The sequence below is a fragment of the Mustela nigripes genome, chromosome 16 (assembly GCF_022355385.1).
Source record: "Mustela nigripes isolate SB6536 chromosome 16, MUSNIG.SB6536, whole genome shotgun sequence".
NCBI lineage: Eukaryota > Metazoa > Chordata > Mammalia > Carnivora > Mustelidae > Mustela > Mustela nigripes.
Window position 1 is genome coordinate 19,470,489 of NC_081572.1, and position 14,093 is coordinate 19,484,581.

Genomic DNA, 14,093 nt, shown 5'->3' on the forward strand with positions numbered 1-14,093 from the left:
CAGCAATGTTGATACATGTAGATTTTTTTCATCGTTTTTAACTGCTTTATAGTATTTCATTGGATGACTGAAATAGCTTTCCCACACAGGGGTGATTACATTGATTCTACTTATCCCCTGTTATGTAGAATGAATACAGAATCAGTCATTTCTGAACATGAAGGAGACTATCTCTACCACTGGCATATGCATCTTCTTTAGAAGGCTTTACACATTTTCACATATTTTTTCCTAGATGGATGTACCAGTTTACACTCTTACCAGTGAAGTAGTTTCCATTTTCTTACACCTGCATCCACATTTGGGTTATCAGATCTTAATTTTTGTCCATCCCATGGCTCTCAGTGGGATCTCATGACTGTAATTTCCACACAATCTGGTCACAAGGGAGGTTGGTTTGATTTGTTATGGTTGTTAGACCTTTCAGAATTGCCTGTTCATGTCCTTTACCCATTTTTCTATTGGGCTTCTATTTTTTTTAAAGACATAATAAGATATTCTACTTTTTTTTCTTGGTTGTATGAGTCACAGATATGGCTTGTCTTTTTTTTTTTTTTAAGATTTTATTTATTTGACATGGAGAAAGATAGCAAGAGAGAGAGGACAAGCAGGGGGAGCAGCAGGCAGAGGGAGAGGGAGAAGCAAGCTCCCCACCAACCAAGCAGTCTGATATGGGGCTTGATCCCAGGACCCCAGGGTCATGACCCAAGCCAAAGGCAGACAGTTAACCAACTGAGCCACCCAGGTGCCCCTAGGGCTTGTCTTTATATTTTGCATCTGGTGTCTTTTGGGATAGAGAAGATTTTAATGTAGACAGTTATTCTACTATTCCTTTCTGCTTGGTGCGTTTTATACCTTATTAAAGAAATCCTCCCCTTTCCTAGTATCATAAATCTGTCCTTTTATGTTTTCTTCCAAATGCCCCATAGTAGTTTTGTTTCTTCCCTGTGTTGTGTACTGACTTGTGATTTCAAATCCATGTTTTTGAAAACTTGTTTTGGACAAAGTTGTTTGTGGTTTGAACTTGTTTCCGTGAAATTGTTTTGAAGCTGGATATTAGCACTCTCTTTTTTTTGTTGTTCTTGTTTTTTTAGGATTTTTTCTTTCTTCCTGTAACAGAGAGAGAGATCACAAGTAGGCAGAGAGGCAGGCAGAGAGAGAGGGGGAAGCAGACTCCCTGCTGTGCAGAGAGCCCAATGTGGGGCTGGATCCCAGGACCCCAAGATCATGACCTGAGCCAAAGGCAGAAGATTAACCCACTGAGCCACCCAGGCGCCCCTATTAGCACTTTCTTATCGAACTCTAGACACCATAGTAACGGGCAGCCGTGATGTCCACCACATGGTCATTTAAACTTTAAAAACCAAGAGGTATGACCAGCCATTCAAAAGTGTTTGGTCTGGACAAGGCTACTCTTTGCTGATCTAAATAGTTCTCTGGAGATTGTGAGATACTTACTCCTGTGTGGCCAGGCTACCTTGGTCAGCAGTGGCGTTAAACCACGCCGCGGTCTCAGGAAGAGAAGGGACATCTGCTTCTGCCTTAGTGAGGCTATCCTTCCTAGGCAGTGGTGGTACAAGCTGTGTGGCAGACCCTGCAGTAACAGTCTTCAGAGCAGCCACTTTGCCTGCCAGCACTGGCACCGTCTCCCGCTAGCTACGTGCCCCAGCAGTGAGGGACCTAAGCAGGCAGCTGATATCCAGCTTTTAGTTGGAAGGACTGACACTACCCAGAACCAACTCGTAGAAAGGTACACCCCAACTAATATTGGTCTTTATTGCTTTCATCTCCCCTTTGTCTGGAAAAATAATGTAACTAATCCATCATTGGTTTGGAATATGTTATTTCTTTATTGGTGTATTAAGAGACAATATCCTGTATGCTTGGCTTGTGAAATATTATTACTATAAGTTATAATTATTACAGTGGACCTGTGTTAAATAAATTATTGGCAAAGACAAACTTAGTCTCTGAGCATAATTTGTCCTGAACAAAACACCCTGTAGGTCTTTAGCTCATCTGGAACTTATTTGGAGGCCTGCTGTAAGATAGGGATCCACTTTATCTTTTCCATATGGATGGCCAGTGGTCTCCAAGCCAATTGCTGAAGAGTGGGTGCAGCGACCCTCACCCCTAGAACTTTCTAAGTCCCCACTCTGGTGCGGGGCTGGCTTCTGGCTGTTCTTCTGCTCCATTGGGCTGTCCGTCTGTCCTTGTCTGGCAGGCTCTCTCTGGGAGCTGCTGCAGAGGCGCTGGCAAAGGCACCACGGCCAAGAGTCATGCTCAGACGAAGTTTTTTGTTTTCTTTTCTCTCTCACTTTCTCTTTTTTTTTAATGAGAACTCGGCCACCTTCCAGCCCTGGCTGCCAAGAATCCTCTGGGCTTCTTTAGAAGACTCTGGCTTGCCCCATGCCCGTCCCCTCCCAGGCCTCTGCTCACTTTCCCTCCCCACCCCAGCCCAGCCTCCCAGCCCACTTTCTCCATTTGGGCTGTTAGGGTGTCCTCCAGGCGGACTGGCAGCCTCACCCTTTCAGGGAGGGTCTAGATGCTCCCTTTGAAGTCTGAGCTCCTCCATGGGGCTCCCTTCCCCTGTCAGAGCTGTTCCTAAGGGCTGGCTGTCTTCAGAGGCTCTGCTAGGCCCTCCCAAAGAGCCCAGGTGAAGAGAAAGGCTTTAAGGATAAGAGCAAACTTACCAGCCCTCCCACCTTGCGAGTCTGGAACGGCTGTCTGCTTTCTTTAACATAATAAGCTGTCGGGGCTTCTGGGTTGCTCAGGCTCAAGTCGTTATCCCAGGGTCCTGGGATCGAGCCCCTCACGGGACTCCCTGCTCAGTGGGAAGCCTGCTTCTCCCTCTCCCTCTGCTGCTCCCCCTGCTTTGTTCCCGTTCTCGCTCTACCTCTCCTGTCAAAACAAGAAATAAAATCTTGTTTAATAATTTAAAAAAATAATCATAAATAATAAACTGCAAGCAGTTTATGACACTTGTGAAATGAGGGAGTTTAATGTCAACCTTTTCTTATGATTAACAACAGTGCCTTGCTCCTCCTGCTAGTCTCCCAGAAGTGGGAAAATTTCCTTCAAATCCTAGTTTACAGGCAAACAGGTTAGAATGCGTGACTTGATCTGAGTTGGGGAAATTGCAAAGGTGGGTTTCCTCGAAGAAGCCATCTCTGGCCAGCCAGAGGCTCCTTCTTACCTGTAGAAATGGGTTGGAGCCACGCATGTGGGCAGAGCTGAACGTAAATCTTCCCAGTTATGAGCAGGTTATTCCCATTTCTGCTGAGAACTGACCCGTGCACGTTGCTGGTTCCAAGAGATGATACAGGAGCATCTACCACAGTGCCAATAGAAAACATTCAACATGCACCAGCCGCTATTATGATCACCCCTAGGCACAGTCAGAACTGAAGGATAGCTTAGCTGTTGCTACTGATGAAAGATCTTATTCAGGGTAAAAGCGAAATGAGTAGTTGCTTCGGATAAATTTCAAAAAATTAAAACCTGGATTATTTGTCACCATCCTACAGATTTGGTTTCGGATCTCCCTTCTACTGAGGTTGAGCAAAAGGACCAGGTTCAGGGTCTTTCTCATGGGTTTCAGATTCAGGGTCTCAAGGTCATCACCCATGGCTTGATCATTGAGTAATGAGTTCAGTTTGCTTGGCTCCATGTTCTATGATGATGTGGGATGTGGCCTTCCTTTGAGGCTTTGGTTTGCCTCGGATAATAAATGCAACATTTGTAAACTACCAAGTCTGTTAAATGTCCTAAGCTTGTATTTGATATTCCAGGTTGAGTAAAACATTACTTTGGCTGCACCTTCCTTTCTGGCCTTTCCTGGACACTTGGCCTCCGGGAGCACAGGTTTGTTGGGGAAGCAAAGAGGCAGGCAGAGCTATGAGGTGGGGAAAGGAAGGTGTGTCAGGGACGAGGAGGAAGACAGCTAGTTAGAGCCCTGAGACTGGGGTCCCATTACCCCAGGGGGGATAACCTTCAAAAGGAAGCCAAGAGAAAATTAAAACAATGAAGGTGGGGCGCCTGGGTGGCTCAGTGGGTTAAAGACTCTGCCTTCGGCTCAGGTCATGATCTCAGGGTCCTGGGATGGAGCCCCACATCGGGCTCTCTGCTCAGCGGGGAGCCTGCTTCCCCCCCCCCCTCTCTGCTTGCCTCTCTGCCTACTTGTGATCTCTCTCTATCAAATAAATAAATAAAAATCTTTAAAAAAAATAAATAAAACAATGAAGGTGAAGAGCTGAAGCTTTTTGTATGGAGTTCCGTGAAATTCATCTTCCTTAGGAAACAAACAAAACAGGCTATTTAATTCTGTATTGTTTTCTCAAGGAATAGCAAAAAAGAAATAACCCTAAAAGTGATCCTGTTTGTGGATTGTTTGCTCATTGTTTCATTCTTTTGTTATGTATCTATACAACACCAGGGCACACTAATATGAATAGGGGAAGCAGAGGTAACAGACCCCTGTGTCCATGGCCTTGTGGAGGAGATAAACACAGAGCAAAGTCAGCACAGAGTGCAGAGCAGGGGGCTTATCTTGGGGGTGGGTGCAGGGAGAGGCCAGAGAACTGGAGAAACCTATTTTGAAAAAGGTGGTGCCTGGCCTGAGCCTTGAATGTTTGGCAGGAACGGGCCAGGTGAAGAAAATCGAGGAGGATACAAACCAAGAAGAGAACAAGCAAGGGGACACCTGACTGACTCAGTTGGTAGAGCATTTGATTCTTGATCTCAGAGTTGTGAGTTGGAGCTCTTGTTTTTGTTTTGTTTTGTTTTGTTTAAGATTTTATTTATTTATTTGAGAGAGAGTGAGAGAGAATGAGAGAGAGAGAGATCACGAGCAGGGGAAGGGTAGAGGAAAAGCAGACTCCCTGCTGAGCAGGGAGCCTGATATAGGACTCGATCCAAGGACCCTGGGATCATGACCTGAGCCGAAGGTAACCGAGTAAGCCACCCAGGCTTCTTCTTAATAAAAAAGAAGAAGAAGGAGGAGGAGGAAGAGAGGCAGAGGAAGGAGAGGAAGAAGAGGAAGAAGAAGGAGGAGGAGAATGAATAGTCAAAAAGAATAGGTAAAAGAAATAAATGGTTCATGATAAATAAAAATGTAAAATGATACTCAGTCTCACTAGTAATCAGAAAAATTCAAATTTAAGGCAAAATATTAGATAAGCAAAAATTTAAAGATATTTAGTGTTGATGAAGGTTCTGAGAAATGGATGCTTTAATACAGTATTTTTATATTGGTGGTAGTTTAAATGGATACATTCTGGTAAACTGGCTATTCTCTTGATATGTAAATCACATGACTTTTGACTGGCAATTCTACTTCCAGGAATCACCCGAGTCCCTGATAGCTAGGCACGCATGCTGGGACATATGCACAAAGATGTATGTATAGGGATGGGGGCTACAAGGGGTTTATAATGCTAGAAAGCAACCTGGCTGTCCATGTATCCATCCAGAGGGGTGGGCTTAAATAAACTTACAGCGATCCTTATTAAGGAACACAAAGGAGTCATTTTTAAAAAAGATTTTATTTATTTATTTGAAAGAGAGAGCCTGAGAAGGGAGAGGTCAGAGGGAGAAGCAGACTCCCCGCCAAGCAGGGAGCCGCATGTGGGATTCGATCGTGGGACTCCAGGATCATGACCTGAGCCAAAGGCGGTTGCTTAACCAGCTGAGCCACCCACACACCCCAAAGGAGCCATTTTTAAGAAAGATAAGATAGAACTGCCATCAGCATGGTAAGGTGGCTAACACATGGTAGATGACAAAAATAAGTTTTGTCAAAAAAAATGAAAGTATTTTGGAATGCACACGGAGGAAAAAAAGATGTGTGTGTGTACGTGCATGTGCACAAATTGAGGGGGGTCCGATGGTGGGGAAGCAGCAGCATGTGTGCGGGCTGGATGTGAGAGGTGGCATGTTGAGTTTAGGGTGAAGGAGAAAAAAGTGTCAGGTAGTGAAATGGAGAAGTCAGCCAGGACCAGACGAGATGTGCCTTGCAAAACGGGAAGCTGATGAAGGTTGCTGAATTGGGCTAGAGAAGGATTCCTCCGGCATCAGTGACACAGGTATGCTAGAATAAAGCAAGGGGCAAGGTTACCACACAGCCCTGAAAGGAGCAGGTCCCTGCCCAAGTTTAGAGAAGAGGGGACCAGTTCTAGAGACACTGAGTGGGGAGACTCTGGAGGAGTTTAAGATGATGGATTCTGCAATGGGGGTAAAGGAGAAAAAGGAGTATGAGCAGACAGATTTCAGTCCCAGGGTGATGACCGAAACACAGGGAATTCAGGAAGAACATGGATGCATAGGTTGAGTTTGAGAGGCCTGGGAATATCCAGATGGAGCCAGGGTCCCAGGAGGTGACAGAGAATTCACGGGTCTCGAGCTATGGAGCAAATTCTAGGTGGAGAGTGAGGCATACCCAAGTGGCAGTTCAAGCCATAGGGGTAAATAGGGTCGTTTAACAAGAATTTGTGGGGTGGGATGGTCCCAGACTGGAAAAGGACAGGAAGAGAGCCTGACACAATACAACACTTAACGGGGTGGGAAGGAGGAGTGCATTGCAAAGACAAAAGGAAGGAGCCAGCAAAAAGCAGAAGAAAAACTAAAGTGTATCAGTGAGGTTGGATTGCCTGTTCACTTCTGGCAGAGCCCTGGTTTTGTTCTGCATTCCACCTTCTTCCCAGTGGTTTGGCAGTGAATCCTGATTAATCCAAGCCAGTTATGGTCATCACAGTTTCCTTGCCAGGGACTGATTTAGGAAGGGACATATGATGCAATTCAGGCCAATGTGATGTGAGGAAAGACTTCTGGGGGCTCCTGGGGAAGGTCTCCTCCCGGATTAGAAATAAACATACAGGAAGAGACACATCCTGTTCTTAAGCGGCGTGTTATCACATTTGGGCATGGCTCTTGGAACTGCTACAGTTGTTCTTTAAGGTGTAGAGGTGTTGAGGATAAGCCATCATGGTGAGGTGGTAGAGCAAAAAGACGGAAGGCACCTGGGTCCCAGATGACATTGTGAAGCCATGAAATTGATCAGCCCTGGAGCAGCTTTGTAGCTGGACTTCTTAAAAGGTAGGATTTATTTGGGGGCCCCTAGGTGGCTCAGTCACTTAAATGTCAGATTCTTGGTTTCAGCTCAGGTCGTGATCTCAGGGTCGTGAGATCCAGCTACTCATCGAGACCCTCATCAGGCTCCTCACTCAGCACAGGAGCCTGTTTGAGATTCTCTCCCTCTCCTTCTGCCCCTCCCCCTGCTCACAGAAGCATGAACTCTCTCTCTTTTTTAAAATAAATAAATACAGAAATAAAATAAAATAAAATAAAATAAATAAATAGGTAACCCTCTCGGGTCCCTTCTGTCTTTTGGAGCTTTGTACTATCATTCAATATACTTTCCTATTGCTCAATAAAACCTTGTTTTGTGGCCCAAATAAATAAATAAATAAATAACATTTTTTAAAAAAATGTAAATATATTTTTCCTTATGGTTTAAGCTATCTGATTTGGATTCTGTTTTTTATCTTATTTTATTTTATTTATTTATTTGACAGAGATCACAAGCAGGCAGAGAGGTAGGCAGAGAGAGAAGGGAAAGTAGGCTCCCTGCTGAGCAGAGAGCCCGATGTGGGGCTCAGTCCCAGAACCCGGGGATCATGACCTGAGCCGAAGGCAGAGGCTTTAACCCACTGAGCCACCCAGGTGCTCCTGGCTTCTGTTTTTTTTTTTTTTTTTTTTTAAGATTTTATTTATTTATTTGACAGACAGAGATCACAAGCAGGCAGAGAGGCAGGCAGAGAGAGAGGAGGAAGCAGGCTCCCTGCTGAGCAGAGAGCCCGATTGGGGGCTCAATCCCAGGACTCTGAGATCATGACCTGAGCCAAAGGCAGCGGCTTAACCCACTGAGCCTCCCAGGCACCCCTGGATTCTGTTTTTTAATTGCACCTCAAGGTGCAGCCATAGGGAAGGAAACAATTCCAAGGAGGAAATGATTTGGAGTAACATGGAGATGGAAAAGGTACCTTCACATTCAGCGGACCATTGGTGACTTTGGTGAGGATATTGACCCCAGGCCATGAGGCCATGACCCTGTGCCATGAAAACCAGATTGCAAAAGCTAACTTACTGTTATATGTAGTTGGCACTAATGGACCTTTGGAGAATCATAAAATTGAGACACGAATGGAAGATAAGGAGGTGAGCAGAGAAGATGGGCTTTAAAACAAGCATTTTATTTATTTATTTATTTATTTATTTTTAAAGATTTTATTTATTTATTTGACAGACAGAGATCACAAGTAGGCAGAGAGGCAGGCAGAGAGAGGAGGAAGCAGGCTCCCTGCGCCCCTAAAACAAGCATTTTAATCTGGTGCCGACAGGTCCCCTTCAAGGCATCTCTGGAAAAAATTCACAGGAACAGGGCACCTGGGTGGCTCAGTGGGTTAAAGCCTCTGCCTTCGGCTCAGGTCATGATCCCAGAGTCCTGGGATTGAGCCCCGTATCAGGCTCTGTGCTCATCAGGGAGCCTGCTTCCCTTCCTCTCTCTCTGACTACTTGTGATCTCTGTCTGTCAAATAAATAAATAAAAATCTTAAAAAAAAAAAAAAAAAGAATTCGTGTGACCCACAAACTTGGATGGGAAAAAAATTACACCTTGATTTTTCACCTACCTCTAATTAAACTATCGTCTCATCTTCAATTATGACTGCAGGCACCAATCTTCAGTAGTATTAGTAGTAACTGTGACTTTGTCACCTGTAAAAATCACAGCTGTTTTTAATTCACATTACAGTTGACACAGATGTTGCAAAATAGTGTTTATAATCATCACTACATAAAAATACAGGAGTTCTTTTAGACCCACTTCAAGATTTTGCTATTTAATGCATTAACAAAGGATAGCCAAGAACAAAAGAAAGCAGCACATGTATAACGGTGTCACAAATTTTTAAAATCTATTGTAACAACTGCATTTGCAGTCATTGGTATTCATGGTAAGTTTCATGCATATTTCAGGCTTTCAAGAACATTATCCACCAGACAGCCAAAGGCATCCAAAGGCATCCATGGTGTGAAAAAGGCCGAGAACTCCAACTGCAAAGGAAAAGAGGGAAGGGGTAGTTTGCACAGTGGAGATGGGAACGTGAGGCCTAGAGAGCACTGCGTTTGAGAACATGGGAGAGCCTTCCATGTGGCGATGCTGTAGGAGCAGAGAGGGAACTTTGAGAGCCGAGGTCCCTGAGGAGGCTGGAGCTATCGGGATGCAGGGCTCAGGTGGAGGGATTAACCACAGGAAGGAAACTTTTCCCACAATAAAGGGAGGAAAGGATGAGTGCAGATAAAAATAAGTGTTTTAGTGGGGTGGCAGTGGGGGGACAGGAAGTTGAGGGGGCTTCTGACTGATGGTTTCTATTTTCACTGTCAAGTAGGAGTGAAGTTATCTGCTGAGAGTGAGGATGACAGGCGAGGTGATAAGGTAGGGAACAGAAGAGGGCTGACAAGGAGAGTAGAGGGACCAGTGGCTCACCACCCGGTTGTCATGGAAACACTTCTTCGTGTGGGTGTTCAGCTGCTCAAGTGTAGGAGTCAGAGGGCAGAAAGGCAGCTAGAGCTGGGGCTGGGGTTTTACCGGGAGGATGAGGTGAAGATCACGGGAATACAGGAGGGATGGACCAGCTTGTCCAGAAGCTGTGTGGAGAAGGGTGTGCAGCTAGGAAGGGGGTGCTACCTTGGAGTAAAAGCCACATATCAACATTAGGAGGAAGAATGGGACAAAGGGAATGAGAACATGGAGGTACTGAAAGTGATGGTCCAAGAGGGAGCTGGTCAAGTTTAAGGTTAAGTTTAAGTAGTTCACAGGATGGCAAGTGCTGAGGTCCATCCATGGTGCGGGGGACAAGGAAAGAAAGAGTACAGGGCATTAGAGGTCAGGAGGTCAAGTCCAGGCAAGACCATCCATACGGATCTAAAAGTCACCTGGGAGGAAGGCAAAGCTTGGAGTGGAAGGTCTAGAGGACGTGGAGGAGTGATCTGGAAATAGATGGATCATTGGAGCAAGTGGGAGAAGAATCTGATGGTGGTGGATAACATGGGCCTCAGAGGAGGAGGAGGGCCTGTCAGCAAGGTAAAATGTAATTGTCTAAAAGTAGCAATAAGGATTTAGAGAAGCAATGTCCACAGTAGCCAAGCTATGAAAAGAGCCTAGATGTCCATTGACAGAAGAATGGACAAAGAAGATGTGGTAGATATATATGTGTATATATATATAGACATAAATATATATGTATATCTATATATCTTTAGAGATATATATGTATATATACATATATACACATATATAGATAAATGAGATATATTTATATCTATAGAGATAATATATATATATACGTATACACACACACACACACAATATGGAATATTATGCGGCCATCAAAAATGAAATCTTGCCGCTTGCATCAACATGGATGGAACTAGAGGGTATTATGCTAAGCGAAATAAGTTAATCAGAGAAGGACAATTATCATATGATCTCGCTGATATGTGGAATTTGAGAAACAAGGCAGAGGATCATAGGGGAAGAGAGGAAAAAATGAAATGGGGTAAAACCAGAGAGGGAGACAAACCATAAGAGATTCTTAATCTCAGGGGGCACCTGGGTGGCTCAGTGGGTTGGGCCGCTGCCTTCGGCTAGGGTCATGATCTCAGGGTCCTGGGATCGAGTCCTGCATCGGGCTCTCCGTTCGGCGGGGAGCCTGCTTCCCTGTCTCTCTCTCTGCCTGCCTCTCTGACTACTTGTGATCTTTCTCTGTCAAATAAATAAATAAAATCTTAAAAGAAAAAAAAAAAGAGATTCTTAATCTCAGGAAACAAACTGTGGGTTGCTGGACAGGAGGGTGGTGCCAGGGTTGGGGTGATTGGGTGATGGACATTGGGGAGAGTATGTGCTGTGGTGAGCTCTGTGAATTGCGTAAGACTAATAAATCACATACCTGTACCCCCAAAGCCAATAATACATTATATATTAATTTTTTTAAAAAGGAAAATAATAAAGGTGGCAGTGAGGAGATAAAGGAATACCAGCCCACCATGAGGTAGCGAATAGGGATCTATGTTCCTGCTGGGTAACCACGTCTTCAAAAACTAACTCGCTTTTATGAAAAAGGCTAGAGAGAATCAGACAGGTGTAGACGGGACCTGATCTAGGACAGTGGATTCCAATCCCACAAGATAGTCCCCTCCCATGCCTCACCCCAACCTGGAGGCATCTGCAAACCAGCAGAGGCCTATCTGGTTTCATCACAGTTGTGGGGGGATCCTGGCATTTGGTACCTGGAGATCAGAGATGTATAGTGTCCTGCTGTCTGCAGGAGAGCCCCACAGTAATGAACCGTCCTGCCCAGAATGCCCATAGTGCATCCCCTACACTCTATGGATGAGGAGGCTAGGATTCAGAGAGCTGAGATGTATACGTAGGTTCTGAAGCTTCCCTAGCCTTTTTTTTTTTTTTTTAAGATTTTATTTATTTGACAGAAAGAGATCACAAGTAGGCAGAGAGGCAGACAGAGAGAGAGAGAGAGAGGAGGAAACAGGCTCTCCACGGAGCAGAGAGCCCGATGTGGGGCTCGATCCCAGGACCCTGGGATCATGACCGGAGCCGAAGGCAGAGGCTTTAACCCACTGAGCCACCCAGGCACCCCTTCCCTAGTCTTAATATTGTATTAAGATCTGTGTGTATGTCTGAGGTCACTGTGGTAATAAATGTTGGTTGGCAAATCCGGCTCCCTCACCCTAGTCACCTCTCAATGAAAGACTCCTGGGGCAACTTTTTCAAAAAGGCAAGTGCAGCTGGAGGCCGCAGCCTCTTTTGCTCTGCTCTTAGTCTTCTGTTTGGAACTTGGTCCAGCCGCCATCTTGTACCCATGAGCACCAAGGCCACACTTGGGTGATGGTGGGACACAAAGATAGACGTTCTGGTCAGATGTTCTGGGTGGCTTCCTAACAGATGCCCCAATCCTGGACAGCTTACCTCTGAATTTACCAAGTGAGAAAAACAAACTATATTATTTATTTAGCTTACTGCTAACTGAATGTTCTGTTAACTGCCGCTGAATGTATTTCTGCCTGATAGAGTCATAGGGCCAGTTAGCAACAGCTGAGGCTAAACCCTTGTTTTCTCTTTCACAGTCTAATAGCCTTTCTTTCCTTGACCGCAGTGGTTCAGTGTATGTTGAAATTTTTGGTCCATTTTGTCTCTACTAATGTTCTCTGTGCTATCAATACATCCCTCCAGCTATGTCAGACTACAGTATTTGGTTAATTAAAACTATTTAGGGGGTGCCTGGGTGATAAGGGTCTGCCTTCAGCTCAGGTCATGACTCCAGGGTCCTGGAATTGAGCCCTGCATTGGGCTCCCTGCTCAGCAGGAAGCCTGCTTCTCCCTCTCCTGCTCCTCCTGTTTATGTTCCTTCTCTCACTGACTCTCTCTCTCTCTCTGTCAAATAAATAAATAAAATCTTTAAAAGAAAACCCTGAAAAAGCTATTTAGACACAGCATGACATACAGAGAGATCAAACTCACTAAGTCATAAACCTGAAATTAATGGAACACTGTGTCAACTATGTTCAAATTTTAAATTTTTTTAAATAAGACTATTTAGGAGGTTATTAACAATTAACTTTTTAAAAAGGGATTTTATTTATTTACTTGAGAGAGAGAGAGCACGAGTGGGCTGGGGGGTGGTGCAGTAGAGGGAGAAGGATACTCCTGCTGAGCAGGGAGCCCGACACAGGACTCAATCCCAAGACCCTGAGATCATGACCTGAGCCGAAATCAAGAGTTGGATGCTTAACCGACTGAGCCACCCCGGGGGCCCCTAAAAATTAACTTTCGACATGGTTTTCGTCTGCTGCTTTCTATGTTGGTTTGTTAAATCAATATGACAAAGTTCTAAGGATAGCTACTTGACAGTCTAATTGCAATCTGGAAGGTCCAGGCCTGTGTTCACCTTTTAGGACTTTTTTTGTTTTTAAGGTTTAGACACCCAGTGCGTATAATCTCTACCCCAATCTCTTGTGGCTTGAACCCACAACCCCAAAATCAAGAGGTGACTGTTCCACCAACTGCACCAGCCAGGCACCCTCTCACCTTTTAGTGCTTCTTATGAACAGTTTTTTTTTTTTTTTAAACTTTTTTTAACTATGTTCAGTTCGCCAGCATATAGTAACATCATTAGTTTCTGATGCAATATTCAGCGACTCGTTAGTTGTGTGTAACACCCAGTGCTCATCACAACACATGCCCTCCTTAGCGCCCATCACCTGGCTACCCCCTCCCTCCACCTCCCCTTCCCTCTGTAACCCTCAGTTTGTTTCCTGGGACTTCTTTTTTTTTTTTTTTTTTAAAGTTTTTTTTTTTTATTTGACAGAGAGAAATCACAAGTAGATGGAGAGACAGGCAGAGAGAGAGAGAGAGGGAAGCAGGCTCCCTGCCGAGCAGAGAGCCTGATGCGGGACCCGATCCCAGGACCCTGAGATCATGACCTGAGCCGAAGGCAGCGGCTTAAACCACTGAGCCACCCAGGCGCCCTGTTTCCTGGGACTTCTTATGAATAGTTTTTGTTTGCTTGTTTCTGAGCTCCTGTATTCTTAGTCCTGGCCAGCCCGCCCCTCTGGCTCCTCACCTCTCCAGTTCAAGACTGGCTGTTGACCCAAGGGCCTGCAGGTCTCAAGCCGTCCCTTTGTGCAGGTTCTCAAGGCAGTCCTGTGACGATTCTGAGCTTTCCCGAGTGAAAAGTCCCTTCGCCTACTTGCTTTGTCGCTGCCTACGACTTAATGATAGAAGGACGTCAGCGAGTGTGTTTTCTGGATTGATCAAGACCAAACAGGCTGAAGCGGTGAATTCTCCCCAGTTGAGTCACCCTGTCCTCAAATAAGGAGCCAATGAACCAAGGAGCCCTGGAAACCACCTGTGTCCACCTCCCTGGGCCACCTCTCCTCCGCAGCTCAGAAACCGTGTGTGGCTTAAGGTGGTTTTCTGTTAATCACAGGTTGAAGCCAAGTCATTCTCAAACTGTTCT

General features: G+C 45.1%; 1 long non-coding RNA gene across 2 annotated transcripts; it reads right to left on the minus strand.

The window, feature by feature from the left end:
• Positions 1–401: 401 nt before the first annotated feature.
• LOC132003373 (uncharacterized) lies at positions 402–13,836 on the minus strand. 2 transcript variants are annotated; one of them, XR_009400180.1, is made up of 5 exons: positions 13,698–13,836; positions 8,688–8,772; positions 3,197–3,331; positions 2,694–2,901; positions 402–1,110 (listed from the first exon to the last, which is right to left on the minus strand). It is a non-coding gene; the product is annotated as an uncharacterized LOC132003373 (long non-coding RNA). The 2 variants fall into 2 exon arrangements; XR_009400181.1 differs by lacking the exon at positions 402–1,110 and adding an exon at positions 1,855–2,252.
• Between the last annotated feature and the right edge of the window lie 257 nt (positions 13,837–14,093).